Here is a 27,890-nt window from a genome sequence, read left to right as displayed (position 1 = left end):
CATTCCAGGATGTCTAGCTCTAGGTGAGTGATCACACCATTGTGATTATCTGGGTCGTGAAGATCTTTTTTGTACAGTTCTTTTGTGTTTTCTTGCCACCTCTTCTTAATATCTTCTGCTTCTGTTAGGTCCATACCATTTCTGTCCTTTATCAAGCCCATCTTTGCATGAAATGTTCCCTTGGTATCTCTAATTTTCTTGAAGAGATCTCTAGTCTTTCCCATTCTGTTGTTTTCCTCTATTTCTTTGCATTGATTGCTGAGCAAAGCTTTCTTATCTTTTTTGCTATTCTTTGGAACTCTGCATTCAAATGCTTATATCTTTCCTTTTCTCCTTTGCTTTTTGCTTCTCTTCTTTTCACAGCTATTTGCAAGGCCTCCCCAGACAGCCATTTTGCTTTTTCGCATTTCTTTTCCATGGGGATGGTCTTGATCCCTGTCTCCTGTACAATGTCATGAACCTCAGTCCATAGAACATCAGACACTCGATCAGATCTAGTCCCTTAAATCTATTTCTCACTTCCACTGTAAAACCATAAGGTATTTGATTTACATTATACCTGAATGGTCTAGTGGTTTTCCCTACTTTCTTCAATTTAAGTCTGAATTTGGCAATAAGGAGTTCATGATCTGAGCAATGTGTTCTTGCTAAGTCGCTTCAGTCGTGTCCAACTCTGTGTGACCCCGTAGACGGCAGCCTACCAGGCTGCCCCATCACTGGGGTTTCCAGGCAAGAGCACTGGGGTGGGTTGCCATTTTCTTCTCCAATGCATGAAAGTGAAAAGTTAAAGTGAAGCCACTCAGTCGTGTCCAACTCTCAGCGACCCCATGGACTGCAGCCTACCAGGCTCCTCCATCCATGGGATTTTCCAGGCAAGAGTACTGGAGTGGGTTGCCATTGCCTTCTCTGGAGTAATATATTAGGGCTACTTAATAGAGTGAAATTTATCCAATGAATTAGATTCTAGATTTTATAAATTATAGATACATTTTTAGTTATTGAAGGAAAAAAAAAAACACAGAAAGACAGGATGCTATGTTTAGGAAGCAATATAAGCTTGTTAGTGATACTGAAATTAGGAGGTTTCTGTTGACAACAAGTGTTTTTTAACAAGTCAGGGACTGATGGCTAAAAAAGACAAAGGTAATAGAACTGAAGACTGGATGACATGGCCTACATTTGAGATAGATAGTGGAAACGGTGCCATATAGGAGGGCCAGGTTTTAGGTACTACAAAGAAGAGATTGAGAATTTAGGATAATTTTCTGGTAATACACCAGGAGGAGAAAGTAGAAAGAAATGGGAGGAAAGAAAGAAGTGACAGATGGAGTCAGAGGCAATTCAGTACTTATCATTATGAAGCTGATGATAAAACTGAGCAAGAGGCTGGCAAGATATGACCCTCAGGACAACTTCAGCCTGGCACCTGTTTTACAAATAGAGTTTTATTGAAAGTGTGTTGTCTTATTTACAACTTATCTATGATTGGTTTTGCATTACAGTGACAGATTTGATTAGTTATGATGCATACTGTATGATCCACAAAACCTAAAGTATTTACTATATGGTCCCTTAAGTGAAGTGAAGTGAAAGTCACTCAGTCATGTCTGACTCTTTGTGACCCCATGGAGTATACGGTCCATGGAATTCTCCAGGCCAGTATACTGGAGTGGGTAGCCTTTCCCTTCTCCAGGGATCTTCCCAACCCAGGGATCAAACCCAGGTCTCCTGCATTGCAGGCAGATTCTTTACCAACTGAGCTATCAGGGAAGCCCCATGGCCCTTTAAAGAAAACATTTTTCTTTAAAGTGGGCAAAGCAAAGGGAATCCTGGCATGCTGTAGTTCATGGAATCGCAAATAGTTGGACATGACTGAGTGACTGGACTAAAATTAGTAAACTCAGGAATTATATTTGAGTGAATTTTTACTGACAAAACAGGTATGAGATAACAATATCTTCAAGGAGGGCATGTAGTTTCACAAAATGATTTTGTTTCCACCTACAGTCTTTGCCAACTTAATGGCTAAATTACCCAGTGATTGCCATGCCTATCTGTGTCTACCCTTGCCAGGTAACCTGAAGTAATGATGATTATGAAGCCTGCAATACTACATTTGGAAGAACTGGATGGAAAGCTATTCATGAGATTGCAAACTTTATCTGGGAGCCTAGGGAAGAGATGATACTAAAGTTGTCAGGATAATATAACTGCCCTAGGATGGTATGAATTTTCCTATAGAAAACTCTTATGTGTGAAACACAGTATATTGATGGTGAAACACATGAACCAAACAAATAGGAGAGAGATCTGTCTGGAAATATTCTGTGGATTTTCCATTTCATCTCAATCTTTCACTACCTTGAAAGTATTGTGCTATGTGAAAGTAGTCATAAAAGCCAGATACAAAAGGCCAGGTATTATATGATTCCATTCATATGTTGTGTGCAAAATGTGCCTATAAACAAAGTATAGAAGTTGTAATGTAGAGTTTAAGAGACTGGGGAATAATGGGGAGTTAGTATAACGGGTACACATTTTCTTTCTGGGGAGGGAAAAGTTTTCTAAAATTGACCTGATGATGACTGTCCAACTTTTTGAACATGCTACAAACCACTGAATTATCCAGTTTAAGTTGGTAAATAATACTGTATGTGAATTATATCTCAATAAACTTAAAAAGAGACCTAATATAAAGAAAAGTAATAAAAAGTGAAGATTAAGATTTGTTTATATTTTCTCATTGAAATACAAAATAAAATCATGCATCAAAAGTAACATTGGCTATTATAGAGAATGGCATTGAAACACGTATAATATCATATATGAAACAAATTGCCAGTCCAGGTTCGGTACATGATACTGGTTGCTTGGGGCCGGTGCACTGGGATGGCCCAGAGGGATGGTATGGGGAGGGAGGAGGAAGGGGGGTTCAGGATGGGGAACACGTGTATACCTGTGGCGGATTCATGCTGATGTATGGCAAAACAAATACAATACCCTAAAGTAATTAACCTCCAATTAAAATAAATAAATTTATATTAAAAAAAGTAACATTGGGGTTTTATGAAGAATGAAGATGTAAAATATCATTCCTGAAGATTAGAAGAGATAATTGATTAGAGAAAGTAGAAGCATCACAGTGTATTCCAAAGGCTTTGCCCAAGACTTGTGCTAATTTGTACAAAGCAAGAATAATTATAAAGTTAAGGGTCTTTTCTCTATCCACTTGCTTTTGCTCAATTTCAGGCATGGAGAATGCCAAAAAAAATAAAATATTTAAATATAATATTGTTAAAATCATCACACTAAATAATCAATTCAAGGATTTAAAGTTTAAGTATGTAGGAATATACATGTTATAACCAGGTTATTGGTTGTGCAATTGCCCACTTACTTTTTTTAAAAGTGTCATCCTATAATTTAGTATAGATTAAGTTCTGTAGGTGGAGAAAATTACCTTCTCTATGCAATATAAAATACGCTTAAGACAAAACTTAGGTAAAAATATACTTCAGATGATTGATGCCAATATTCTCCATGATCTTTTAGATAATTGTAATTAATCATGTAATTTTAACTGTTGAAATTTATAAATTATTGTGGTCCTCAAAGAATCATTTGAACACTAAAAACTCATCAGTTTCATATTTCTTACCAATATTTAAGCAATATTAAATATTAATATTACATAGCAAAATGTCCTTAATATAACAATTAAAACATTGGCATATGTTTCTTCTAAAATATAAACATCCTGTTTTTAGACATCTTTTATGAAAAACATTATTTTAAGTGTTCAAACAAAATTTACATCAATTAAAAATCTTAATGGTTTCTAAGTCCAAATTCTTTTTGTGAGAACTCTTACATAGTTCTAAAGTATAAAATTTGGAAGCACATTCCATGTACAGTTGACACTTTCAGAAAAAAAGAAAAACACATTTTATTATATTTTCATTATTTTTATTTAAAGTTTTCAATCTGATGAACTGCTGCATAATAGATACTATAATAGCATCAAGGTAATATGTTTATACTTTTTGCTTCCATAATGGTTGATTTTTTTTTTAACTGAACTGTAACTGAAAATGTTGTGATATTAATGATATTTCAGCGGTAATCAGTATATGAGTATGCAAGGAGGCATGCCTCTGCCAAACTGTCAGTTTATGTAACTGCCTTGTGGCAAAACCAGTATTAATAGTTGAGAGTTCTTAATGCCCTAGGGCTCTCCTAATTTGCTAAGATATGATAATCAGCTGTGTCAGGCAATATGGCTGCATCTCTGCCAACTTGTGAACAGATCATTCAAATGAGGATTATTAACAGATAGAAGTGTAAGCTGCTTCTGTCTTTAAAGCCTTCTGTCAAGAATTAGAAGCTGGGGTGTTGTTGGGAAAGTAGGAGGTAAATAGAAGTCTTACTGAAAATGCAACAGATTAATGATAACCCTTATTGGAGAAATAACCATTAGGCCAGTATTCAATTTTACATGATCTTAACATAATACATAAAGAACACTGCCATCTCTAATCCTAAATATCCTAAAACATAAACCATCTATAAGTGAGGTATATTCTTGTGAACTCACTAAATTTCAAGAGAAAGATAGTCTTCTGGCATACTATAACAAGATGGTGGCTTGAACAGATGATTTAATCATTTTACCTTATACTCTTTCATGTTATAACTCATATGTTTCTTACAGATGATACCTATGTTTTGTAGAGAAAAATGCATTTATGTTTCAATACTATAAACAGAACTACATTTTATATTTACTGCTACAGCAAAATCATTACCAATCCTAGGTTACAAATATATACATTTTACCAAATTAATAAACTTAAAACCAAAATATAATTTTTAATGTGTTTTAAATAATTAGCCCAATTTACAGCTGATGCTGTCAAATATGTAAATATACACTGGGTACATTTACATTCAGAATTTAGTCCTAACTTCTCCAGCAATGTTTAAAGTCCACTCCATGTTACAGAAAACACAAGCATATTTCTGTAGGAAATAATAGGCTGCAGTCAAACATGGTTTGTAAAAATATAAGTTTTTCACATAATTCTTTGTTTATACTACTTGATTCATATTTAACATTAATTTATAGAAAAATATTAATTGAAAAAAATTTCCACCAATTAAAATTTAGATTTTTAGATTATAAGGAAGAAAAATATATGATTAATTTTCACTTCACTTTTGAAGTTCTGGTCTTTTTATAATTGTTAATTTACAGTATTTAATTGTAAACATTTAAACAATTGCATGTACATGGCCAAATTTGTGTAGTTTTAAGTAAGCCTCATCAGCTACCAATATTACTTCATTCACTTAGAGTAACTTCAATAAGAAGTTGAAACTATTGCTCAACTTTCAGCAGCCCTTCTACCTGCCAGCAACAGCTGGGCAATCATTTATAACTATTTTTGGTGAGTAGCAAGTACATGGCCAAGTCAATAATTATAAAATCAAATGGAACATCAGTTTCCATCCAAGATTTAATTTGGCAGTCTAGTGCTGTGAAAAATTAGACCCTCATACATTATTGCTACAATTTCTGATTTACTGGTTTACTAACGCTTCTGCCTGTTAGTATAAATTATCATGTTTCCATTAATTTGGTAATGTAATTATTTAAAAATTGAATTTTGATAGTAACTCCCTCACTTAGAAATATTGTACATTGCTTGGTTTCTTACAGTAATTTTTAAACTATGATATTTTCATTTTTATCATCTCAAATAATACTGCAAAGTTGTTCTACTTTAGTAAATACCTACTTATTTTTTATACACTTTTTTTTGAAGTTGGTTTATTTATGCATTCTACTTTTAGATATGTTTCTCAGTTATAGATTAATTCAAGGCAGGTTTTCTTTTTTTTGGATAGAAAATCTTCTCATATTAAAAATGATGGACTTGTCTCACTTTAGGATTCTATAAAACAAATGAACTGCTGTTCACATGGCTTACTTCCAAAATTCTAATCCTCTCTCTTGCTTATGCTATAATTGTTTCTAATTCTCCCCAAATATAGACTTCTGAGAAATACAGTACTGTAAACACTTTATATATACTCAAAATTTTATTGGTGAAGTTGGCTGCCTCCAATCTGAAAAGGTGTTTATGTTAATGTGAGCTTCTTGAACTAATACTTGCATCTCACTGTGGTTACTCTACTGTAATTATATTATTTTGGCTTTATGGAGTCAAATGAGTTTATGGAAGATCTTTCATTGCAAGAAACACAGATGTTATAGTATTGTGAAAATCATCCTGTTCATTAAGTCAATATATATAAATATATTCATTTTCAGATAAAATATTATTATGGTTTTCTGTGCCTTATATATAAGCACTTGTTTCTTTGTGGGTTGGGTGACTCTTGGAAATACAACAGAAAGTCTAAAATACTGTAAAATAACAAATAGTGAGTATTAATTTTAAGATTTTTAAAAGAAGTGATGAAAATGAAGGAAAGGGTAAATAAATTATTGCAGTAAGCTATAATAGGTTTCAAAGGAGCTGCAGTGAAAATTGCAGAATTGCAAAGATGAGAGCAGATTTATTGTAATCTTCACTAATTTAGAGTACCATTGATAGGTTTGTTACTATTCTGATTTTCTCTTGCTAATCTTGGCTTCATGCTATCAAAAATCTCTTACAGTGTTTTTTGTTTGTTGTGTGTGGAGGAGACAGAATTCTAATCACATAAAGGCATTTCCAGGTTTCATTATTAATAGCATATTTTCAATATGCAAATACTTTTAATATATTACAAAATCACATTGAAGTCTGAAAGAGTAGGCTTCTAAATTAGCAAAAAAAAAAAATCATGTTTTTTTTCTATTTTAAGTTGAAATAAGTTAGCTTGGCAATTGTATTTTATATGGAATTTGATAATATTACTCAAAATACTTTTCTAATATAAGTTTTTAGGATAAACCAACCAAATTAATTTTTAACATTTGTTAAATGATTTTTGAAATTATGTTAATGTATTTTAATTCATTTTAACAATTTTATTTCTATTATATTAATATAAAATATATTTTAACAATGTTACCAGCATAGTTTTTGAAGAGTTTGAATAAAATAGTTGACTAGCATAATTCATGTTTACAATTAGTGCAGCTAAGAAGGGCTTGGCACCTCACTCGAGCATTCTTGCCTGGAGAATCCCATGGATGGAGGAGCCTGGTAGGCTGTAGTCCATGGGGTTGCTAAGAGTCGGACACGACTGAAGCGACTTAGCAGCAGCAGCAAGGGCTTACTTTTTAAATTTCCTGTGGGTTATAAGTGTACTAAAATAGGAAATAAAAATGAAATGAAAATAATATCTTGATGTGGATGGGTTCATAATGTATTAAAAAAAACTTTTATAATATGATGTCTACAAGCAAAATTTATATTTCCTATATTAAATTATGTCAATATATGTATGTTTCTGTGAGACTAAACATTTTATGAAAAAATTTCTTATACATTAACATTGGTTAGATGTTAGGTTTTTCCAACATAGAAAAAATAACCTTATAAAGTGATCATCCATTTTTAGTATTCTTGTTTCCCTAATGTTTAACTTTGTACCTGCATTATTTTCCCTAAATTTTAAATTTCCCAAATGTACCAGCTATTGCACCTTTAAAAATAGTGGCTGACTTAATTGTTTTAACAGAAGCTAAGACAACTGTTTATTGGACCTAAGCATCAATCAACTATGAAAAGTTCTATATAGTTAAAAGGAAAAAGGCAGACACAGATGAAACACAGAGCAGAATAAAACAACACTCAGAATAATATTCTCAAAATAAGCAGAGTTGAATACATAGTACAGGGGACTCTCAGAGTATTTGAAACTATTTATATGATACTGTAATTGTAGATATATGACACTAAGCACATGTCAATACCCATAAGACTTAGCACACAGAGTGAACCTTTATGTAAATTAAAAAAAATCATTTTGTAGGACAGGAAATTATAGGATGGGATGCAAAATGAGAGAAAATAATTTAACTGAATTATGCATATATGAAAGCTCCACGGTAAGCAGAAAAATGCTGACCTAAATAACTTTGGAAAGAATGGAGTTTGTAAAACAAAGCATATTATATTGTACATAAACACTGCAGTTTGGTTGACATACTTGTGTACATTGGAGGTCCTGGTTAACAGTTCTAACAATGCCCTGGTGGCTCAGAGCTTGCAATGCAGGAGACCCAGGTTTGATCCCTGGGACAGGAAGATCCCCTGGAGCAGGAAATTGCAACCCACTCCAGTATTCTTGCCTGAAAAATCCCATGGACAGAGGAGCTTGGCAGGCTACAGTCCATGGGGTCGAAAAGAGTCGGACACGACCAAGCAAGGATAGCTTCTATACACGATATTGGAAATGAACAATTAAGTGAATGGATGTGTAGACAGAGCAAACTTTCTCACTTTTGGAGTGGGATTCATATGAGTTCAAGACAGGGAAAAATTAGTTTATGATGACTGGTATAAAAATGATTGTTATCTTTGACAGGAATGGTGCCAAAAAAATCTACCAGGATGTTATAAATGTTCGATCAATATCTTTATTAGGTGGTGGCTATAGATATGTTTACATATGTAAATATTTGTCAAGTTCTTTACATATAAATTAATTTATTTTTGTTGTTATGCTTTAATCAAAGAAAATGATGAAATATCATCAAAAAATACTGGGAAAAAGAAAGTTATAGTTGAGGAAATCATTGGTTAACTGGAAAAGAGCACCAAAAAATAAGTAAATTATAACATAAATAATGGAAACACAAAAGCTCATGAAATACAGTTATATATTCAAGAAACCTTAAAACACTAAGCAGAAATATACATATATGGGAAAAAAACTTCTGAAAATCAAAGACACATTGCAAATTTAAAAATTACTGCAAGGTGGTTGGATTATCTCAAATAAGTAACAACTGCACTGAAATCTGATATTCTATGAGGAACAATGGAAGCCAGAATCAACATATTTTTCTTAGTAAAGAAAATATCTGCCAGTCCAGAGTCTCACCAAATAACACTTTATTCAAATAGAATAAAATGTAAAAGACTTTTCAGGAAAAAAAATAAAGTGAGATAATTCATCAATAGCACATCTGTATTTACAGAAATACAAAAGGCAGAGAGGAAATCATCCCAGATGGTTGAGAGATTTGACATTAAAAGATCATTTAAAATAGAATATCTGTCAGTAAATGTGTGTGTGTGTGTGTGTATCATTGACTTCAAAAATAGCAATAATATCTTATGTAATATTTTACATCCTTTTAATAAAAATGATCAGTATAACATATGAGTAGAAAGGAAATTTGTAGGGTTCTAGCATTCTTCCCTGTCTAGAGTGTAAAAATACCAGTCACTTTGTACTTTCTCTTATATCGAGAATATAAGCTTGTTCACTTTTGCTCCTCTACCACTACTGTAGTATCTGGAAACAATATATAGAATGACTGTTCCATTATATATATATAATGCCCTCACTTATCTCAGATACTCAACTCCTCTAAGAGTCAAGGAGTTGAGTATCTGAGATAAGTGAGAGCATTTTTCTTTTTAGAGAATTTGTCAATTCACATCCACGGTAAGAGAGACTGAATGGAAAGCAGTAGTTCGGGGATACTAGTGCTAAGTATATGCCTTCCTTATGACCCATTCAATTGCATCAAAATATGATTCTTTTATGAGGAACAATGGGAACCACTGTTGGGAAGACAGAGGTTGGAATTTAGGACTGCAAAGAAGACTAGCACTTGAAGGAGAGAAAATTGCAAGGCAGGATCTTAATTTTTAATGACCTTGTCTTTCAAGATGTTTGTTATTTCTCCAACTGTACACTTTTAGGCGAATACTCACAAAACAAGCAGAAGGCAACAGCTGGGAGGCTAAACATGCATGCTATGATCTTCCAACTATTGGAAATGATAGTCTGTTCCAATAGTATCTGGAAAACATCTGGTCACCTTAGAGCTGCTGCTGCTAAGTCACTTCAGTGACTCTGTGACCCCATAGATGGCAGCCCACCAGGCTCCCCCATCCCTGGGATTCTCCAGGCAAGAACACTGGAGTGGGTTGCCATTTCCTTCTCCAATGCATGAAAGTGAAAAGTGAAAGTGAAGTTGCTCAGTCGTGTCCGATTCTTAGCAACCCCATGGACTGCAGCCTACCAGGCTCCTCTGTCCATGGGATTTTCCAGACAAGAGTACTGGAGTGGGGTACCATCGCCTTCTCCGCACCTCAGAGAGTCTGGGGCTTTTGGTAACTTTCCCAATGTTGTGGAATGGTGTTGAGTGGCCGTTATCTCCTTATCTGGTATTGCTGGTTGGTTTCAGAGTGTGTTTACCCCTGTAGCTTTTGCACTCTTATTATTTTTACTCCTCTAGCCAAATTGCTGGCCATTTAGTCTTTAAGCAGTCTCTTTACATCTCAGTCCTCCAGCAATTTTTATTAAAGTGGTGGTTTAGAATCACCTGGAGGCTTTCCAAAAAGCTCTCATACTTTGTATTCATACAAGATTAATTGAATCAGAAACTTTGGAAGTATTTGCCAGAAATTGACTTTTAATAGCAAACACCACTCCAGGTGATTCTTTATATTTTAACAGAAATACTATACACATAGTGTAAAATGTACTAATGTTTGATGTGATACAGTTTGATAAGATTTTATACATAAATATCCTTATGTAACCAGCACCCTAGACTAAGATATATGAGATTTTCCACAAAAGCGTCTCTCATTTCACATCACCGTCTATAAGCCACCTATAGGAGTAACTGCTATCTGACTGCTATCACCAGAGATTTACCCTTGTTTTTGAACTTTATATGGGTGCAATTACATACTATATACTGCTTGGTATAAATGTTTTTGCTCTTCTATTTCTATTGAATTGACACATGTTGCATGTAGTAGTGGTTTGTTACATTTTACTGAGTTTAATGTTCCATTGTATTAACATATCAAATTTATCTTAGTGTTGATAGAATTTTAGTTGCTTCATCTTTGAGGCTAATATAAACAAGTATTAAAAAATACAAACTTTCTCCACATTTTTGATGGATATTGGTACGCATGTTATTACATCTATCTATCTATCTATCTATCTAGGAGGGGAATGAATGGGTTATAAGGAAAGCATATATTCAGCATTTGGTATACATTCTATATAGTTTCCCAAAGTGGTTGTACCAATTTCTACTTCGAAAAGCAGTGTATCAGTGTCTCAATCATTCCACATTTTTATCAAAGTCAGTATTGTCAGTTAAAAAAAAAAAATAGCATCAAGGTAGGTGTATGTGCTGTGCTTAGTCGCTCAGTTGTGTCCGACTCTCTGTGACCCCATGGATTGTAGCCTGCCAGGCTACAATCTGTTCATGGGGATTCTCCAGGCAAGAATACTGGAGTGGGTTGCCATACTCTCCTTCAGGGGATCTTCCCAACCCAGAGATCAAATCCAGATCTATCACTGGCATTGCATGCGTATGCTTTTTATCTATGCCACCACATTAAAGTTTTAATTTGCATTTTCCTTTTGCCAATGATATTAAGATCCATTACAGATGCTAACAGAAATTTTGTATTTATTCTTGATGAATTGAAAATTCAAGTGTTTTGCTTTTTTTTTTTTCTCTATTGCATCGTCTGATCACTTATTATTGATGTTTAGGTGCACTTATTATAATCTGGATATGAGCCCTCACTTTCCTTTTCAGTCTAATAATGCCTTTGGTGACCAAAATTCTCAGTTTTAATGAAGACAATTTTATAAATGTTTCCTTTTACAGTTAATTTTTTCATATTTTGTCAATAAATATATACTTACTTAATATTACATTGAAAATATTAACTGCATACTTTATCTTAAGCCTAAAGAAAGCACTTGTGATTTTTCACATTTTGAATCAAATGACTTTTGATATTATTAAATATTACTAAATAGGTCTCATATTTAGCAGTTTATACAGAATAATAGCCCCAACAGATAGCCATACTCTAATCCTCAGAATTGTTGCATAGGTTAACTTGACAGCATAAGGGATTTTGCAAAAATAATTAAGCTTAAATAACTTAAAGATGAAAGATTATCATGAATATCCTAAGTGAGCACAATCTATCATGAGCCCTTAAAAAGCAAAGGATCTTTCCTACTTACAGAGACCAAGTGAGATGGCAGCATGAGGACCCTGCCCACCACTGCTGACTCTGAAGATGGAGGCAAGGGCCACAAGGGATGCAGGTGGTCTCCACAAGCTTGGAGAGGTAAGGAAGTGGATTCTCACATTCTTCCTGCTATTTTTCTCCAGGAAGAAATACAACCCTGCTGATGTATTGGTTTTAGCCAAATGAGACCCATGTTGGAATTCTGACCCCAGAATTCTATGATAATAAATTTGCATTGGTTTAAGCCACTAAATTATTTTAATTTGTTATAACAATCAGAATGCATGTACATATATGTGTGTATATATGCATATGTGCCTAGTATACTTATCTTTATTTTTACATGTATAATGTGTTATACTTCCTCAAAGGTCATGCCATTGCACTTCTAATTTCTCTAACCCTTGTAAGTAAAGAATTCATGATAGATCTATCACAGAATCAAATCTAATATTTTCCAAACATTTGATGAGCAATTAAGTAGGATGATTCTTACTATTTTTGATATTTTACTGATGGAACACAGGAATTCTGCATGACTTATAAAGTATGCAGCCTGAAATAAAAGCTAAAACATGAACAATGTAAAATGTTTTGAAAAATGTTCAAAGTAATTTAGGATGTTCTGGTAAAGGCAAGTGAGAACAGATGGCTGATGGTGGATCATCATCAATCTCAGTTACTTAGACTGAAATAAACTTCTAAAATAAAGAAGAGTAATTCAACAGGATACAGAAATATTAAAATCACTTTAATTCCCTCAATTTTTTATTTTCTGTTTAGAAACATAATACTGAGCTACAGTTGTGTCTATTGTGTGAACCTGCTCCCAAACTGGAGGATACCCTATCCGAGCAATTGGTCTCATTTCCAAGACAGACTTAAAGCTTAGACTATTTCAGCCTACTCTGCTATTCTGCTGTTATAATATATGCCTGACCCAAAAACTGAAATTGGTAAATTTATGAAAACTACACTTCTTATAAAATATTATGCAATCATATTAAAACATATAGGTTTATAAAAATAATTTGAAACAGACATTCTTTAAAATATTTGTTAACAGGAATTTATATGTGTGTATAATACTTAGCAAAACAAGACAGTCAACTAACATATTGATAGCACGTTTACATCATGGCTCATGGAAACACACACATTCAATTCACACATCGACATGAACATAGACACAAATTTATGCATTGAATTGAAAATACTACAAATGTAATTCTGATATCAACTCTCCTATCTACAACTTTCTTAGACACTGTTGAAAACCTCTAATAATTTCTGAGGGCCAAGATTTAAGTTGCAGATTCGATAGACATAAACTTCAATTTTCCTTATATAATACCATAGGTTCATGGTAGTATTGATATAATGTATATTAATGTGTATTAATAATGCTAATATGTTAATATACTATTTATAATACAATATAAAAAACAGCATTCTTCTGCTCCACATTCTTTGAGTAAGATAGTGTTTTAATTAGGGACCATTCCCTATAAACTCATTAGTCTGTGCATGTGAAAATGGTTTAATGTCCATTTCAATACAACTCTGCCTGTTGGCTCCACGGAAGTGTTTTCCTTTCATTTTATTTCACAAATGTTTGAAGACTACTTTACCACGTGTTTCCTTTGCAGTCAGTTGAGTAAGAAGATTTTATAAAATCTTTACAGAAAATATTTTTCTTCACAACCATTGGAAAATATATATTATAAATGAATTATAACAACCTGCAGATATGTAAAAACATTTTAGACCTATTTTGCCTTTAAAAACTTACACTGTCAGGGCATGGAAGTGGCAGATGTGTTCCTTTGTCTGGGGGCAGAGGTCCTGGCATAGGGTTTCCTCCGGGTTTGGGATTCCTCAGAGTGAAGGAAGAGTCCAGATCAGGGCTGGCCTTCTGAGAGGTGGAAGCCAGAGTCCTTTGGTGACTGAGAACCTCAACAATGAAATTATGTTCTTTGCTCCCACTGTTCTAGGTGGAGTCCACCTGTGGCACCAGGTGTCCCTGCTCTGCTTCTCTGCAGGTAGGAGGCCAGAGCAAGGGTTGGGAAAGTATTTAGGGGCTAACCTGTCTCAGGTGACTTCTTTCCAAAGGTGTCTCTGTGGTAGGGAGCCAAGTGAATACACTAAAGTTTCCTTCTCTGGGTGCATCACCGAGAAGAGGTAGCCCCAGCCTGGAGACTGTAGGACTGGCTTCCCAGGTGAGATGGAGATGTGGGCAGCATGTGAACAATGCTCTCCACAAGCATGGTTTGGGAGCATCAGAGAACTGCTCACATTAGCTTCCAGTCAATACCTACATCTCATTTGGAAACTTCAACAGTAATCAATATTCTGTGGAAATTTTTCACTTACAGAAAGGTCAAATAAACAACCAAACAGAATATAGGCTATGTCTGCCCTGTTCAACCTTTCAAATTTTCCTTCTAACAGTAGCAAAATAGTCCTGATACTTTTAGAATTCATTTTGTATCAGAAAGATGCATATGTCAAATTAAAGAGAGATATTATTTGACTAGGAAATAATCGTATAGGTCATTTTAGAGTTCAGATCCACTTATCTTTCACTGAAGGGGTCTTTCAAAGAATAAGTCCTCCTTCACCATACAGAAAAGATGGACTAAGAAAACAGAAACTGACCAAGATACTGGATTATGATGATAACTGCACAGCTGTATAAATGAAATAATTGAACTGTACATATAAAATGGGTGAATTTTATGGCATGTAAAATTATGCCCCATAAAGATCTTCATAACAGCAACAACAGCAACAGAACTTACACAGTCAGTTTTGGAATTATGTATTCATACATAAAGCAACTGGACAATTTTAAGACCAGAAATTATAACCTATAATTTTAAACTAAAATGTATTTGAATATTTACCAAACACATGTTAATAAACTGAAAGCCTTTTGAACTATTATAAATGAAAACACTGATTAAAATATAAACCAGATTGATAAACTGGGCATTAATGTCCATGTTAAAACCCCATGGTACCCATGTGAACTACCTAGCCAAATAGTAGTACTTCTAGAGTCAACTCATGAAAATGATCAGTGATCATGAGTATAAATATTTCAGGTATGTTAATTCTATTTAAGTTTGCTTTATTATTGTTTATCTTATTTTACATGCACTATAATATTACTTTTGCAGTGAAAACTAATTAATAGATATCTACAGAGTGATTAAAATGTTGTTATGAAGAAAAAATTCAGAAAAATGTGCAAAAGACACTATTGTGGTAATAACACTATGCCTATAAATACATAATCAAAAAATGGAAAATTCATGAAATCAAAATTCAAGTTAGAGAGAATATTTCAACAAAATCAAGTGTAGTAATTTGGAGAGGGGGAAAAAAAAAAGAAACCTCTGAAGTTTTTAATTCTAATTCTACAGTTACAGAAAACAAGTAAGTCCATCTGGCCCTCATGTACAATTCCTGGAAGCATGGACAACTCAGGACCCGTGCTCCAGTCCCAAATTTCAGACAAAGAGAAGACATATTATGAACTCAAATTTTCATCCACTTATATATAAACCACTTAGGAACATACAGCTCCTCCTTTGTTGTTATTCAGTCGCTCAGTTGTGTCTGACTCTTTGTGAACCCACTGACTGCAGCATACCAGGTTTCCCTGCCCATCACCATCTCCCAGAGCCTGCTCAAACTTGTCCATTTAGTTAGTGATGCCATCTAACCATCTCAATCTCTGTCATCCCTTTCTCCTCCTGACTTCAGTCTTTCCCAGTATCAGGGTCTTTTCCAATAAGTTAGGTCTTCACATCAGGTGGCCAAAAAACTGGAGCTTCAGCCTCAGCAACAATCCTTCCAATGAATAGTCAGAGTAGATTTCCTTTAGGATTGACTGGTTGATCCTCTTGCAGTCCAAGGGACTCTCAGGAGTCTTGTCCAACACTATAGTTCAAAAGCATCAATTTTTCAGCGCTCAGCTTTCTTTATTGTCCAACTCTCACATCTCTACATGACTACTGGAAAAACCATAGCTTTGACTATACAGACCTTTGTTGGCAAAGTAATGTCTCTGGTTTTAATATGCTGTCTAGGTTCATTATAACTTTTCTTCCAAGGAGCAAGTGTTTTCTAATTTTCTGGCTGCAGTCACCATCTGAAGTGATTTAGAACCCAAGAAAATAAAGCCTGTCACTGTTTCTACTGGTTTTCCATCTACTTGCCATGAAGTGATGGTCCTGGATGCCATGATTTTAGTTTTTTGAATGCTGAGTTTAAGCCAGCTTTTTCACTCTCCTCTTTCACATTTATCAAGAGTCTCTTTAGTTCTTCACTTTCTACAATAAGGGTAGTGTGATCTCCATATCTGAGGTTGTCACTATTTCAACACCTCCTTTATTTAAATGTATTTATTTGCCCCTAAATTTCTGAAATTATGTATACTAATTAAAAATAAATCAAACCTCCTTTACTAATATTCTTAATTGCAATGTTTTGACTGAGAAGGCATACTTCTCATATGGATTATTTGTAACATTTAACAAAACATGATATATTAATCCTGGCTTGGGAAAAATTTACAATAGAATGGAATAAATTTACATAATAAACTATTAATGAAGATTTATCCAATTATATTTACATATTTACTTGACTATTTTGTAAAGAAACCAAGTTATTTAGACAGTTTTTGCTATTATTTTTATTTTGTTTATTTTATTTATTGTTATTTCATCGTGTTATTTAGACAGTCCTTTTGTTATTTTTCAGATATATGGGATGATAATACCACAACTGGGGGGATGAATCATACTATCATAATTTTCTTACACTTTATATTACATAATATAACGTTACTTAAAGGAAGAATATGTATGTGTTTGTGTGTGTGTTCTCAGTTGTGTCCAACTCTTTGTGACCCCATGGACTGTAGCCCACCAGGCCAGGCTCCTCCATCCATGGAATTCTCCAGCAAGAATATTGGAGTGGGTTGCCATTTCCTTTTCCAGAGGATGTTCCTGCATCAGGGATCAAACCCATCTCCCCTACATTGGCAGTCAGATTCTTTACCACTGAGCCATCTGGGGAGCCCCATCAACTTAATGACATTTACAGAAGCTACAACCAATGACAGCAGAAGCCATATAAATTCATTTAAGTACCTGTGAAACAATCACAGATAGACTATAGACTGATGTATACTAATTTAGTATATAGTATAGAGTATAGTATAATATATAGACTATATACTAAATGTAGACTATATACTGATCCACTAAACAAATATCAAACATTTAAAATAATTGATATTACAGAGGGTATAGTATCTGACCATAATAAAATGGAGCTGAAAACAAACAAGGGAAAAATATTTTTAACATAAAATAGTTTGAAAATGAAACACTTGTATCGATCAAAAAGCCCCAAAGTTGTGGAAGCTAATTAAGTCATTCTTTAGAGAAAAATACATATACATATGAAAGGGGAAAATATAAAATTAGTGAGTTAAGCTTTCAATTCCACAATTGAAAAACAATCTGAAAATTTAAATGCAAAACAAGGACAAAGAAAATAATACAAATGAAAGTAAGAATAAATAAAATTGAAAATAGAAAAACAGAGAAAATTAAAAATCAAAATTTGAAAAGATCAATAAATTGATAAACTTTCAGAGACAAAGAGAGACAAACATAGAGTTCTGGTGTGGGGATGGGGTATGTGAGGTTAGAGGCTGGAGAGAGGGGAAAAGAAAAGAAAGAGAATGATATATAGAGAGAAGAATACAAATTAACCAGTATCAAGAATGAAAGGGATATCACTACAGACCCCAGCAGTGTCAGATGGGAAAGTAAGGGAATACCTCAAACAACATTGCACACACATAATTTATTTGTCTTTATTCACTGTCTCTGAATCAAAGGCTAATTATTGATTTTACCCCCCCACCCCCACCACTAACACACAGATATACAGAGATTTTGTGTATTTTCCTTTCTTGAGGAGTGTCTTTCCAAAATTTTGGTAAATGACCAGTGCTACATATAATCTGAGGCAACAATGGAGTGAGTCTTGACATAGTTTGTTAGGATATACTGAATAGCAACCATTTTAGGATGGCAGTAAAGATGTGGCTTTGAGAATATGAGTAACCACCAAGAAAGTCTAAAGATCTGTTCACAAATATGTAATTTAGGAGCAGAAAGTAAGAAAGACAGGGAAAGGACATATGACACTAGAGCCCATAATTACTTATAAGATAGACATTTGCTTGATTTGAATATTTATATGAGACATGAATAAAGAACAGAAATCTCATGTGGGTGATGATATAAGTAATTTAAGTAAATGGTCTGGCTATATTGGCAGGATTATGAGGGACAGTTAAACGGTTTTTGAGATATGCAAATATGGTAGGAAAAATAATGGCTCCAATCACAGGAATCTATGAATATTTAAGAGTACATGGCAAAAGGGAATTTAGGTTGTTGATGTAATTAAGATTGCTAATCAGCTGACTAAAATAGAGGTTAAGGTGATCCAGGTAGGCTGATTGTAATTATAAGTATCTTTAAAGTAAAAGAGGAAAGTGGGAGAGTCAGAATTAGAGAAGTGAAGATGGAAGCAATGTTATAGAGATACAATGTTAGAGTGATCCGGTCTACTGACTTTGAAAAGGAGGGAGAAGCCAAGAGTCTAGGAATGTAGGTGGTCTCTTGAAGCTAGAAAAGAAAATCGATGATATCCTCAAGCTTTCTGAAGGAAACACAACTCAGTTGATCCCTTGATCTTAGAACAGAAAGTCAATTTTGGACTTCAGATCTACAGAACCATAATTGAGGAGTCTGGCACTGGCAAAAGCATGATTTTTTAGGACCGACTACAGGCAACTACAAAAGTTTTATTAGGCAGGCCTCGGAGAAGGCAATGGCACCCCACTCCAGTACTCTTGCCTGGAAAACCCCATGGATGGAGGAGCCTGGAAGGCTGCAGTCCATGGGGTCGCTGAGGGTCAGACACGACTGAGCGACTTCACTTTCACTTTTCACTTTCATGCATTGGAGAAGGAAATGGCAACCCACTCCAGTGTTCTTGCCTGGAGAATCCCAGGGACGGGGGAGCCTGGTAGGCTGCCGTCTATGGGGTCACACAGAGTCGAACACGACTGAAGCGACTTAGCAGCAGCAACAGCAGCATAGGAAAAGCTACCCCTTCCCCCACACCCCACCAAAGCAGGCTTTGTGTATAGCCAGTGCTTTGTAATCTCTAAAGGGAGTTGCAGTAAAGGACTCAGACCCTTTTATATGCTCTTTATATATTTGCATTCCTAGTTCAATTGCCTTCATTTCTAGGTGTCTTTATTTGAGACCTTGTGCAGAGGTCCTCTTCAGGCATGTCTACCAAGGTCTTCTAAAGTAGGGGAGGTGGGAGAAATCCCGATTTTTTTTTTTTCCCATCCAAACTTGGTACCTAGTACTTTTCTACTTCTAGACTTTCCCCACCCCAGAGTCCATATAACTGCTGTACCCTTTTGTTCAGGGCTATATCAGTGAGATAACCCTCACATCTGCACTGATTATTCTAACACTCGACTGGGACAAAATTCCATAGAGGAAACAGGACAGGTTTCTCCAGTTTTAGCCTCTTGTTTATACCAGGATAATAAGATATTAAAGCTTTAATTCTCATTTTTGGCTCATTGCTTTAATCAGCTACTCCAACACCTAGCAGTTTAGCTCTCAATTCCAGCTCAGTTGAGTTCTTGATACTAAGTAATATATCTATGTTGTTTTAAGGCACTCAGGTTGTGATAATTTGTTACAGTGGCAGTAGAAAACTGATACAACAACTGAGTAAGACTTTATCAATATTCGATTAGAAACTGTATCATTTAAGTACATGTAACTTGCTTTTACTAAGAAACATTTTAAATAATCCCAAATAAATACTCTTGATCAGGTACCATGTTTTTCCCAGTAACAGAAATCTTGAAGCACAGCTTAAACAAGAAATTTTAGGATGGACAAGTTCCTCGTTGGCAGCATGAATAACTATGTGAAATTTCTCTCCAGTAACATAAACATAATAAGGAAAAGTACTTAAGAAGAGCTATTTAATGTGTATGGAGATTATCCTAAGGAATTACAGCAAATGAAAGAAAAAGCAGCTAAACATACCAAATCACGGAGAAAAAAAAATGAGAGTCTGTGGCATTAGTTCCATGACCCTTTCTCACTGTACCATTTCAGTGACAGAAACTCAACTCTGGGCAGAGGTGTCCAAGAAAATGGACTCCCCCCATCCACCTTCCATCCCCAACCAAAGCTTATTGTTTCTCTTGGAAGGACAGGTCACAACCAGCAGCCTCACATTGCAAAAGCTCTCTTCCAGGCAAGGGTATGACCAAAAGATTCTTTCTTCCCAATCATAAGGCGGAAGAGCAGAGAATGGTGTATCCTGAATCGGCCCTTGCCAAGGCTGAAAGGCTGATGTAAGATAGAGGACCCATGCTGGGAAAGGGCTACCTGTGAAAACCAGAGCTTAAATATCGCTGCAGGATTCTTGACAAGTGAAACTGGTGTGTCAAACTGAGAGAGAACCAGGGAAAGAGACAACTAAGGAGAGCCCTCCTGGGGTCTAAACTTTTTGAAGTGTTGAAAGACAAAGACAAAAGAAACCTTGAAAGCAGGAACAGAAATGCCCTCATTATATGTATACAAGAACCCTGATGAAATTAACTGGATTTATCATCAGGAGCAATGAAGTCTAAAAGGTTGTAGGATGATATATTCAAAGTGCTTAAAGAAATCCTATCAGTCTAGAGTCTTCTCGCCAGGAAAAAATATTAATATCTTTAAATATTAAAAGACGTTCTTTGGGCTGAAAGCAGGTGACTTAGTAATTTGAATACACACACACACATGCACATAAAGGCCCTTGAAATGTAATCACATAATGTAAAAAAGTATGATTTTATAGTTCTTCTCCTTTCTTTTTTAACTGATTTATTAAAAAGTTGAATTTAAAAACAATAATATAATTTTACTGTAGGACCTGTAACACATAGAAAAAAATATATTTGACAATAATAGCAGAAACACAGTGACTGGGAACAAAACCACTGGAGGAAGGTAAGGAAACAACACTAGGCAGTAACTCAAATTCACAGGAACAAATGAACAGAAACAGAACTGGTAAACAAGGAGGTTAATATAACAAATTCCGTCTATAGATGTGACTTTTTTTTATTTCTACTAGACATAAAACTATATAAAGTTATATTTTCAAAATGCATTTCTGGCTTACAACTTATAAAAATGCACTATAGAACTAACACCCCCAAAAAGATGTCCTTTTCATTATAGGGGACTGGAATGCAAAAGTAGGAAGTCAAGAAACACCTGGAGTAACAGGCAAATTTGGCCTTGGAATACGGAAGGAAGCAGGGCAAATACTAATAGAGTTTTGCCAAGAAAATGCACTGGTCATAACAAACACCCTCTTCCAACAACACAAGAGAAGACTCTATACATGGACATCACCAGATGGTCAACACCGAAATCAGATTTGATTATATTCTTTGCAGCCAAAGATGGAGAAGCTCTATACAGTCAGCAAAAACAAGACCAGGAGCTGACTGTGGCTCAGACCATGAACTCTTTATTGCCAAATTCAGATTTAATTGAAGAAAGCAGGGAAAACCACTAGACCATTCAGGTATGACCTAAATCAAATCCCTTATGATTATACAGTGGAAGTGAGAAATAGATTTAAGGGCCTAGATCTGATAGAGAGAGTGCCTGATGAACTTTGGAATGAGGTTCATGACATTGTACAAGAGACAGGGATCAAGACCATCCCCATGGAAAAGAAATGCAAAAAAGCAAAATGGCTGTCTGGGGAGGCCTTACAAATAGCTGTGAAAAGAAGAGAAGTGAAAAGCAAAGGTGAAAAGGAAAGCTATAAACATCTGAATGCAGAGTTCCAAAGAATAGCAAGAAGAGATAAGAAATCCTTCTTCAGCGATCAATGCAAAGAAATAGAGGAAAATAACAGAATGGGAAAGACTAAGGATCTCTTCAAGAAAATCAGAGATACCAAAGGAACATTTCATGCAAAGATGGGCCTGATAAAGGACAGAAATGGCATGGACCTAACACAAGCAGAAGATATTAAGAAGAGATGGCAAGAAAACACAGAAGAACTGTACAAAAAAGATCTTCATGACCCAGATAATCACAATGGTATGATCACTGACCTACAGCCAGACATCCTGGAATGTGAAGTCAAGTGGGCCTAAGAAAGCATCACTACGAACAAAGCTAGCGGAGGTGATGGAATTCCAGTTGAGCTATTCCAAACCCTGAAAGATGATGCTGTGAAAGTGCTGCACTCAATATGCCAGCAATTTTGGAAAACTCAGCAGTGGCCACAGGACTGGAAAAGGTCAGTTTTCATTCCAATCCCAAAGAAAGGCAATGCCAAAGAATGCTCAAACTACCGCACAATTACACTCATCTAACACGCTAGTAAAGTAATGCTCAAAATTCTCCAAGCCAGGCTTCAGCAGTATGTAAACCGTGAACTTCCTGATGTTCAAGCTGGTTTTAGAAAAGGCAGCGGAACCAGAGATCAAATTGCCAACATCCGCTGGATCATGGAAAAAGCAAAAGTTCCAGAAAACCTTGTATTTCTGCTTTAATGACTACGCCAAAGCCTTTGACTGGGTGGATCACAATAAACTGTGGAAAATTCTGAAAGAGATGGGAATACCAGACCACCTGACCTGCCTCTTGAGAAACCTATATGCAGGTCAGGAAGCAACAGTTAAAACTGGTAATGGAACAACAGACTGCTTCCAAATAGGCAAAGGAGTTCGTCAAGGCTGTATATTGTCACCCTGTTTATTTAACTTATACGCAGAGTACATCATGAGAAACGCTGGGCTGGAAGAAACACAAGCTGGAATCAAGATTGCCCAGAGAAATATCAATAACCTCAGATATGCAGATGACACCACCCTTATGGCAGAAAGTGAAGAGGAACTCAAAAGCCTCTTGATGAAAGTGAAAGTGGAGAGTGAAAAAGTGGGCTTAAAGCTCAACATTCAGAAAACGAAGATCATGGCATCCGGTCCCATCACTTCATGGGAAATAGATGGGGAAACAGTGGAAACAGTGTCAGATTTTATTTTTCTGAGCTCCAAAATCACTGCAGATGGTGACTGCAGCCATGAAATTAAAAGACGCTTACTCCTTGGAAGGAAAGTTATGACCAACCTAGATAGCATATTCAAAAGCAGAGACATTACTTTGCCAACAAAGTTCGTCTCATCAAGGCTATGGTTTTTCCTGTGGTCATGTAAGGATGTGAGAGTTGGACTGTGAAGAAGGCTGAGCGCTGAATAATTGATGCTTTTGAACTGTGGTGTTGGAGAAGACTCTTGAGAATTTCTTGGACTGCAAGGAGATCTAACCAGTCCATTCTGAAGGAGATCAGCCCTGGGATTTCTTTGGAAGGGATGATGCTAAAGCTGAAACTCCAGTACTTTTGCCAGCTCATGCGAAGAGTTGACTCATTGGAAAAGACTCTGATGCTGGGAAGGATTGGGGGCAAGAGGAGAAGGGGATCACAGAGGATGAGATGGCTGGATGGCATCACTGACTCGATGGACCTGAGTTTGAGTGAACTGTGGAAGTTTGTGATGGACAGGGAGGCCTGGCGTGCTGCGATTCATGGGGTCAAAAGTTTCGGACACGACTGAGCGACTGATCTGATCTGATCTGATCTGATATATATCATTAATAGCACAAAAGGTGGGCAGGGGTAATAAAGTTTTATTTATCTGAGAAATGCTTTTATGTTCACTGGAATTAAGCTCTTTTAAATCTAAAGTAGATTCAGATAAGTTAAAACGTGTATGGTTAAAAAAAAATGTATATGGTAAGCTGCAGTACAACCATGAGGGAAACAAGATTAACATAGCTAAAAATCTTTAGAAGAATTAAAAATATATATTAGAAAAAACTCATATAAAGCAAAAGAGAACATCAGAGTAAAAGAAAAAAAGAGATTAGACAGAAAGAGACAGACTGTAAAATGGCAAAGGTAGATCCAAGCATATAAACAATATCTTTAAATGTGTATTGATTAATATTATCCATTTAAAAGACAGAGGTTGTCCTCCTACACAAAAAAACAAGATCCTACTATATTGTCTACCACAGACATGCTAGATTCAACACACTATTAATAATAGTTTGAAAAATTAAAAAAATGGAAAGTCTATCATGTAAACAGCAACCTTAAGAAAGCTGGAATGGTTATACTGTTATCAAAGTAGATTTAAAACAAGAACATTCTTAGAGATAAAGAGGATCATTAAAAATGGCAACAGAGACAATCCATCAAAAAGTTATACGAATTACAAAAATATATATACATAAAAACAAAGCCCCTGTGTATATAAAATAAAAATTAAGGCAAGTACATGATATAGCAGAATTGAGGGAGACAACACAGCAATGATAATTTCAATGTCTAATTTTCAACAGTTGATTGGACAACTAGGCAGAGAATCAATAAAGAAATAAAATACCTTAACAATACTATAAACTATAACTATAAACTAGACCAGACGTAAGTAAAATATTCCACCATAAAATAGCAGAACAGAGATTATTCTCAAGGACACATGGGACACAATCCAGAACAGCTGAAATCCTAGACCATAAAACTAATTTCAATTAATTTAAAAGGCACAGAACAATACAATGCCTATTTTCACACCATAATAGAATAAAATTAGAAATGAGTAATAGAAAAAAATTAAAAATCAAAACCATGTGATGATTATATAACATTATATTCCTAAAGAGCCAATGGGTCAATGAAGAAATCTCAAGAAAAATTCTGAAAACTTTTTGAGATGAAAAACAAACACTGAAACTTGTGGTATGAAATTAAATCAGAGCTTAGAGGAACTTTATAGCTGTATAAATGCATATGTTAAAGAGAAGGTCTCATATCAAACACCTCATTATAGATGCCCTGTAAATTGATCTACTGGAATGATTTATGAAATGTGAAATAATGTGAATTAGATATGAAATGTAAGGACGCTACTATAGGCCCATTATTATCAACAATATATGACGTTATCTATTTGATATATTGGGAGAAGGCAATGGCACCCCACTCCAGTACTCTTGCCTGGAAAATTCCATGGACGGAGGAGCTTGGTGGGCTGCAGTCCATGGGGTCGCTAAGAGTCAGACACGACTGAGCAACTTTGCTTTCACTTTTCACTTTCATGCATTGGAGAAGGAAATGGCAACGCACTCCAGTATTCTTGCCTGGAGAATCCCAGGGACGGGGGCCCCTGGTGGGCTGCCGTCTGTGGGGTCGCACACAGTCGGACACGACTGAAGCGACTTAGCAGCAGTAGCAGCATTTGATATATTAATTTTAAATGATTAAGGCAAAGTTTTCACCCTTTTTCTAGATATAGTTTACTCTATTACTAGAAATTGTTAAAATAAGTTCAATTTCAATATATAATTTAGTTTATATAAATTTCACTTCAATAGCACTTATCTGAAACATCAAAGCGAAGCAAAAATTATTTCCCACCTGTCATTTTAAATCGTGAAATAAGTTGCACTCTATAAATATACATCTCCGCAAACTCCCAGTTCCTTTTTCAAGAAGCCGAGAACAGAAACAAATCTGAAAGAGATAGATTTGTTTGTTCGTTCACAATCTGGGGAGTTGTGGTGAAATTCCAAACCGCCTCCCCTCCACTTCTGAGGAGGGTGAGGAGAGGACGAAGAGAGGATGAAGAGAGGGACAGACCACCTTAGACTTGTAGGTGGTGGATTTACGTTTAAATAAGCAAGGCGACTTACTTATGAGGTTCATCTTTGACGGCCAAAAGTGAGTATGTAGACCTCTGCTCTCGCCAACCAGAAGCTTAGAACTTTTTATAAAGCATTCTTAATGCGGTTCCATCACCCTTCAGTCCTCTCTAGTCTGAGTCACTAGCGCATAGCTCGGCGGCGTAGGCTGCGCCCTCGGCAGAGCTGCGGCTGCGCACTGGGAGCAGTGGGCGGGGCCTAGATTCCGAGGCCCAGAAGGCGGGGATGGTGCCTTGGTGAGCGTGCTAGTCCGAGCCCTGGGGATTCGTCCCGTGGTGCTCTCTATTCAGTCAGCCGTTATGTCCTTTCCGTGACCTCCTCCAGCAGGGTTTTAGGTAAGTAAATACTGTTTGTCTTGGTCCATCTTTCTTTGTTTATAAGTAATACCTTTTTTTGAAATTCTTTGGAAAAGGAACTAAAGAAAGAGGCCGTTTTCTCAGAGATGAAATAAGATACTACGTTTTTATAGCAATTTTTCAAGAGACCACTGAATCATAAAAGACGTATTTTCAAAAACATGTAAGTGGCTGCTTAAATATTTTAGTAGCAAATACACTCTGAAAATACATATTCAGGTTAATGATCATTAGGAATGTGGCTTTCTTTAAATAAAAAGGTCGTTCTTTACTTGGTATGATTTTTGTTGTTCAGTCACGTCATGTCTGGCTCTCTGTGACCCAGGGACTGCAGTATGCCAGGCTCCTCCGTCCTCCACTGCCTCCTGGAGTTTGCTCAAGTGTTTGTCCACTGAGTTGGTGAAGCTCACTAACCATTCCCAGGTGTCTCAGTGGTTAAAGAACCGGCCTGCAGGAGACTCAGGTAGACATGGGTTCAATCCCTGGGTAGGAAAGATCCCCTGAAGGAGGCCATGGCAACCCACTCAAGTATTCTTGACTGGAGAATTCCCATGGACAGAGGATCCTGGCAGGCAACCGGCCATAGGGTTGCGTAGGGTCCTACACAACTGAACCGAGTTAACAATCATGCAGAAACCAAAATGTGTTTTGCATTATCTTTTCTTAAGGTTATTTGATCCAATACCATTTTTTTTAATGACTAACCATTTCTGACTGAGCAACTGAAAAACAACCATCTCCTGTAATTTTTCTTTATATCTTTGTAAAAAATAATTGATGTATATAGGTGTGTATATATTCTTGAGCAACTTGATTCCATCTCTGTACTCATATCAGAATCACACCCTCGTAATTAATATTGTATGATTGTAACTTTCAAAATCTGGTAGAATAAATCCTCCAACTTGGAATTCTTTTTCAAGATTGTCTAGGCTATTCTAAGCAATTTTATTTAAATATAAATTTTAAGATCATGTTCAAAATTTCACAACCATAAGACTGTTAAAGCTCCTTTGGATTGTATTTTTTTTGTATTACATCTGTTTTTATTTATACTGAATTTTTTTTTTAATTGCAGGCTAATTACTTTATAATATCGTGGTGGTTTTTGCCATACATTCACATGAATCAGCCATGGGTGTACATGTGTTCCACATCTTGACCCTCCCTCCCACCTCCCTCCTCATCCCATCCCTCAGGGTCATCCCAATGCACCAGCCCTGAGCACGCTGCCTCATGAATTGAACATACAGTGGTGATATATTGTATTGAATCAATATAACATGAGGAGAATTCACATCCTAAGTTATTTGCTAATTAAGAAATATGGTATACAGCTGAGTTTGTCTTTTAAATTTCTGTCAGCAACATGATCTGACCATATTAGACTCTTCTTTGATAATTCG

General features: G+C 35.6%; 2 long non-coding RNA genes across 3 annotated transcripts in view; one reads left to right on the top strand and one right to left on the bottom strand.

The window, feature by feature from the left end:
• The window catches only part of LOC129657647 (uncharacterized), a 39,946-nt gene extending 13,690 nt beyond the window's left edge, over nt 1-26,256 (bottom strand). The window contains exons 1-2 of the long non-coding RNA XR_008716931.1: nt 26,120-26,256; nt 25,845-25,940 (exon numbers count right to left, since the gene is read on the bottom strand). This is a non-coding gene — a long non-coding RNA (uncharacterized LOC129657647). The remainder of the gene's footprint in view (nt 1-25,844; nt 25,941-26,119) is intronic.
• Nucleotides 26,257-26,328: 72 nt separating this feature from the next.
• The window catches only part of LOC129657648 (uncharacterized), a 226,063-nt gene continuing 224,501 nt past the window's right edge, over nt 26,329-27,890 (top strand). For both annotated transcript variants that reach the window (XR_008716933.1, XR_008716932.1), the window contains exon 1: nt 26,329-26,463. This is a non-coding gene — a long non-coding RNA (uncharacterized LOC129657648). The remainder of the gene's footprint in view (nt 26,464-27,890) is intronic.

Source organism: Bubalus kerabau, chromosome 7 (genome assembly GCF_029407905.1).
Source record: "Bubalus kerabau isolate K-KA32 ecotype Philippines breed swamp buffalo chromosome 7, PCC_UOA_SB_1v2, whole genome shotgun sequence".
NCBI classification, from domain to species: Eukaryota; Metazoa; Chordata; class Mammalia; order Artiodactyla; family Bovidae; genus Bubalus; species Bubalus kerabau.
This window is presented reverse-complemented; position numbering and strand designations above follow the sequence as displayed.